The sequence below is a fragment of the Rhagoletis pomonella genome, unplaced genomic scaffold, assembly GCF_013731165.1.
Source record: "Rhagoletis pomonella isolate Grant_MI unplaced genomic scaffold, Rhpom_1.0 Rhpom_scaffold_07288, whole genome shotgun sequence".
In the NCBI taxonomy this organism is placed as follows: domain Eukaryota; kingdom Metazoa; phylum Arthropoda; class Insecta; order Diptera; family Tephritidae; genus Rhagoletis; species Rhagoletis pomonella.
In genome coordinates this window covers 1-6188 of record NW_023465816.1, presented here as the reverse complement: position 1 = coordinate 6188, position 6188 = coordinate 1, and the positions used below count along the sequence as shown (strand labels likewise).

The window sequence follows — 6188 nt, the reverse complement described above, 5'->3', positions numbered from 1 at the left end:
CATACATAGCTGCCAAGTCCTGCTCCGACAAATTGTATAGCAAATCGCTAAGAATAAGCTTAGTGCTGAGAACGCGCGTTCTACACTAACTTGTGTCCCTGGCACTTGATGTATAATACATGCCAGATCTCTAACTCGGGGATATATAAATTTTTTACTCTCCTAGTAACCTATAAGGTCCGTATCAACATCAATACGCGGCTTCTTAAAGGTGCATATATCCATAAATGATTTACGGTCCCTGATTTTATGGGAGGAGAGATATAAACAATTTTTTTCGATTTAAGCTGTTGAAAAGTAATGAATATCTAAATCCCGGTACTAATACCGGGATTGTGATAACGACATCCCGAAAATCCCGGGATCGTAAAAATCGAAAAAATTAACATCGCTAGTTGGTACATATACATATGGACACTTACATATACCAAGGCATAACAAGGTAGAAGTGATTTCGACATTTCGCTCTTTTGAACTGCGACTGAAATGTCAACTCTATACTATTCAAAATTGTCAAGTGAAGCGACAACAGTGGGCAAATCGCTGCAATGTTTTATTAGGAGACCCTTCAGGATGATTCATATACAACTTTCTTCGCTTTGCTAGATAGTTCTTTGCTTTGACATATAATATCGATGTAGGCATATGCATGAGTATGCTCACATAAAAAACGTTTGAGGCAAAGCAAAACGAAGCAAAATCTTGGGCAACACTCATTTTTTTTATGCTTTGACTATCAGCTGATATAATTTTTGTATTTATTTCCTTAAGGCGCTGGCCCAATGCAGGCTTGCTTTGCTTGCTTAGCTTTGAAAACTGTCAAAAGTTATTTGGAATATACTAAAACGTATGAAGGGTGGCCAAATGGCAGCTTTGCTCCACTTGCTTTAAGCGCCTCAAAGTTTCAAATAGGCAAATGTTTTATTTGAAAGCGTTTCGTAGGCTTTTGACAGAAAGATATGTTCCCGTTTTAAATCAATTCAAACAAACTGCTGCAGACTTTTATGTAGATACAAAAATTGTTTTACGTAATTTAAAAAAATATATGTATATGTGTAATAAAAAGTAATCTATGTTTCCATATTTATATTTAACATGTCGCTGGCTTAAAGTGAAAAGTTGCTATGTCCAATTTTACAAATTTTACAGGAACTCTGAATACAACATTTTGCGTGTTTAAAGCAAAGAAAAATTCCATACAAATCAGAAGGATTCGATCTCTGTTAAAAAAATTCGTATTATTTTGGCCATATTGCATATTGAATATAAACGAGGAAAAATAAAACAAGTATCTACCTTAGTCCTCAATTTCTCTTACTTTCTATGCCAAAATTTGAGGCTTCATAAAATGCAGACTTATCAACTTTTCACACAAAGCTAGCGATATTTATTATGTCAAACTACTGGTAAGTCGCCTCTTGAAAAATCGATTTTTTTGAGTTTTTTGTTTCTAATAAATGTACATATAGTTATATATGTATGTATAATTATTATCATTCCTTTGAAATGCAAAAATTAATTCACATTCATTTAAAAATAAATCTGAAAAGATTGTTTTGTATTTATTTTTTTTTAATTTTCTGGAATTTGATGGTAAAATTATTCTTAGTGTAAGGAAACAGACCTTGACTTTTCAACTACACAGCTGGTTGCTTTGACAGCGTTCCAAGCCGCCATTTGGCCAAACGAGTTTTTGAAGTAAATCAAAGCAAATTAAAGTAAGCAAGGCGTGCAAAGCAAGCCGGCATTGGGCCAGCGCCTTTACACTCATAGCACACATCAGACAAAAAGGTAAATATGATGTTCTGATAACATATATTGTATATACATAAGCGTTTAAATTTAATTTTTCAGAAATAAAAAAATGGAAGAAAAGCTCATAGAGGAAACTAAATTGCACCCGTGTCTTTTTGACAAAAACTGTCATCTTTTTAGAAATAAAATGATGACGGAGCGAGCGTGGCAGGCAGCAGCGATTTCCACGGGAGCGTCAGGTTAGTGGTGATTTTTGAATTCGCTAAATCTTTTGAATAGGGCGAATTTTCACCATTGTTTTTCCTATTTACAATAGTGGAACAAAGTAAGCTACGCTGGAAATCACAGAGCGATAGATTTGTGCGTGAGGTGGCGACACAAAAGTCCAATGCGGGGTCCGCTGCAGACGAAAACACAGAATGGTGCTACCTAAAGTCCACGCAGTTTCCAATGAAACACGGTGCTACTAGGAGGTAAGCTACACATGTACTTAGTAGTGGAATTCAGTTGGTCATACATATGTATATGGGTATTCATGGAAATGCATAAATGCCTGGTAACCGCGTGAACCTCGTAAATAAACCAATTTTCCATACAAAATTAAGTACGTTTACGAGGTTTACATGGTTACGAGGCATTTACGCGTTTAGATGAATTGCTCTTATGTAATACTTTTTCCATTATCCCTTGCAAAACGATCTCCAACTTGCAATGGTGCTGGGAAGACCAGCTGAACTGCAGTAATTCGCCGCTAACTCCGCAGAGCGATTTGGAGCAAATAATAGAAGAATGCGAATGGGTAGAACTCACCATGATAAAAACATAGAACCGTTCTCTCAATTTGTCGGCCACGATTTTTTTTTTGAAGTTTGCCAACATTTTAAAATCATATAAAAGTGAAAATAAAAAATTGAAGTTGTTCGAAATTGTTGTTGCTTGAGATTGAAAATGAAAATGAGTGTGTGAGTTTGTGAGTAAAGTTAAAAATTAAATTGTTTGGAAACGTCAAGAATTTCAAAAGTGACTCTCAGCGGTTCTACCTTACTATATTTTTATCACGGTGGAGAGAATACAGAAGGTGGCGCCGACGGCAATACCGCTAATCGGCTCTCAGTGAATTTGACAAAATCAGTTGTTTTGCTGACGTCACAGTCGAGATGACAGCAGTGGTGTGCTGAGTCAATGCTTTTAAGTATCCAATACCCTCGATACTCGGTACCGAAACATTTAGGTTTCGAATAAAAGCGCACATAGGCCAAAAATATGCAAAAACGCCTATCAAAACCCAAATGTAGGAGCCAATAGAGCTTTTAATACTGATTCAAATGAAAGATGTATATATGTCGGTTTGAGGCCATAATAGAGAGAAACTCTTACTGTTTGAAGCATTTTTGTTCCAACTGAATCGGACGATATCATTTTTGGAAGCATAAGGGCAGATTCTATAACCTGTTAGCGACAATTTTCGAATCGGTATCGGTTTTGTTGACGTATGATATGAAATATTTTTACGCCAACAAGTGCGATATCGATCCGAAACTTGTCGCTAACTGGTTACAGAATCTCCTCCCTGACAGGCTTCTTCATCCTAAAAGTATTTTTCTTTAATCTTGGATCGACTAAGGTTAAAACTGATAAAATAATATTTCTCTGTTGCGATAAGTTCAAGAGTTTAAGCCGATATCATATAAATTAGTAATGAACGTTTTTTCTAAACTTGAAATGCATATAATGACGAAGGTTTAATGTAAAGAATCAGTATCGGGTACCGATAAGGAAGTATTGGGTACCGAAACCTTTTTTAAGTATTGGGTACCGACAATTCAGCACATCACTAGACAGCAGTTTTATTTGTCGCTCATATAAATTAGTAATGAACGTTTTTTCTAAACTTGAAATGCATATAATGGCGAAAGTTTAAAGTAAAGAATCAGTATCGGGTACCGATAAGGAAGTATTGGGTACCGAAACCTTTTTTAAGTATTGGGTACCGACAATTCAGCACATCACTAGACAGCAGTTTTATTTGCCGCTCTCATTTGTCAACTCTACGGTGACGTCGCGCCAAAATTACTCTCGCGAATTCTGCTGCAATCGGCGCAATCTTGTATTCTATCATTCTTGGGTAGAACTAGTGCAGGACGAGTGCGTGGATGCGGCGATAAACGATAGCCAGTGCAGCGTAGAGTCATCCAAAAGGCTCCAAAACGTCAGCGGCTGGAAGAAGAGGCACACGAACGATTTAGCCAGTTGTGTGGCACGATTGAGACTGTATTCACAGCAAAGTCAAAAGTTGGGGAGTCGAAAAATGACGGTTGTTTTTTGATGGTAGACGATTTACTAAAAAAGAAACCTGAAGAAGTGCAAGAAAGGTCGATAATTGAAATTTTAACCATGTACATAATTCCAATTAAAATTTCAATTTTTAACCTTGTCCATAAATTTAATTACATATATAAGTGTTTTGTTTAACAAGTTTTTTTTTATTGATCTCTTTTACGAATGCCATTTTAGTGAAATATTTTTGAGTTATTACTAGACCACCGAGAATTTAACTTTCTCATTTGGCAAGTTATTATAAATATCATTATTTAAAACATATGTATGCAGTATAATACATACATATGTTTAAATATACATACATGTTAGAAGTTTACGCCGACAGGCTTTGCGGCGGCGACGTGGTCAACTTCAAAAATATTCGGCGGCGGCGGCGACGCCGGCGTTACTGCTCATAAGGTAGATTTCAAAGAGCCATGAGGCTACTAATCTTATCATTTCAACTCGTCAGCGTTAGGCACTCGCCATGCCAATTATTCTATTATTATTATTCTATTTATTTCATTATTGAATTAGTTTTAAATTTAAATATTGTTACTTCCACTTGAATTAGAATGTTGAGTGTCTGGCTCTGATTGATGGGCGAACAGAAGAAGGTCTGAGGTATATACATACATACACACACGGATCTCTATGTTCTCTACAGATCCGTATGTACTATTTAAATTTAAACAAATAAAAAAAATTTTAGAAGTTTAGTTATTGGGGTAATTTATGTCGCTCTCAATAAATTTTCGCCATAATCTTATCAACCGTTATGTTAAATTACGGTGATCTTACGATTTTTTGCGGATTACAAGGTGGGTCTACTTTTTTCCAAAAGTTTAACCCATAACCTCGAACCAGAACGGGCCTTTTTGACCCACTGTTGAAAAAAATGGCTTATAGATGGTTAAAATTTCCACTAAAATATTAAGCGCCAAACCGAGTGTAATGAAAAATAATACTAATGTTTACCATGAAGGGGGAACTTTAACGGAAAAAAATCGTTAGATTACCAATATTCGACCCCAATTAAACTGTAATAAACGCTTTCGTCGAAAAATATGTTACCTATGTTTTTTATGAGTAATGCTATTTTTGGAAAAATAAAGGAGATCACATTCTTGTCCAGTGGCCCAAACTATGCAAAAAAACTAATTTAAAAATGTAATTTTCATTTCGTAAAATTGTGCTTTTATACAAGTAGTATTTAGTTCCTTCAAACGATGTATTCAATGTACATACATTATGAAAATTTTGTACAAAATTCCTTAGGCGCCGAACGCCGCCGCCGCCGCGCCGATATTTTCGAAACTCGGCGGCGGCGCGTGAGGAATGACAAAAAACGGCGGCGGCGGCGGCGTATACCTCTAATACCTATGTATGTATAAACGATATTATTATTTACTATACTTCATATGTATGTACATACAGCGAGGAGTAAAAATGAATATTTACAATGTTTTACATGTTGAAACTTTTTTTTTTTAATTTGTGATAAATATATTGTTCATGCTATCTATAGCCAAAACCGATTCAATTAAAGTTTCAAATAACTTTTTACGGTTTGGCTATAGGATGGATAATATTTTTTATCAGAAATTATCAAAAAAAATTTGACATGTACAACATTGTCATTTTTGCTCCTCACTCTATGTACATACATATGAAGTATAGTAAATAATAATAACATTTATACACATTTACATACATCGCTCCCCATACAAAAAAAAAATCGGTACTGTGTTTCTATTGGAATTATAAAATCTATTATATTTTAAGACGTCCACCAAAATATTTCTGAAAATATTAAGATTTACGTGAGCAGGACCGACTTGGAAATACCTCCAAAAATGGAGTTTTTTATGAATAAAAATAGTTTCTTAAAGATTTTTTTTGAAAAAAGGCCCTCAAATGACAAAACGGTTTAAGCTTATAAAGTTAAAAAGTATAAAAAAAATCCCAAAATTTTCATCTTTACACATTCATGTTTCTGGCATGCGGCGGACGATATGTACTTGCCAATTTGTTTTCCGAAAATTATTTAAAAAGTAGACTTCTCGTTTGCTCAGCAAACCGGTTAATAGTTTCTGCAATTATTACTTCACATT

The 6188-nt window shown here is 35.0% G+C and overlaps 1 long non-coding RNA gene across 1 annotated transcript; it reads left to right on the top strand.

Moving 5' to 3' along the window:
* The first annotated feature begins 1589 nt into the window (after positions 1-1589).
* On the top strand, positions 1590-2223 carry LOC118755763. Its single transcript, XR_004995056.1, has 3 exons — positions 1590-1791; positions 1855-1994; positions 2072-2223. It is a non-coding gene; the product is annotated as an uncharacterized LOC118755763 (long non-coding RNA).
* Positions 2224-6188: the final 3965 nt, after the last annotated feature.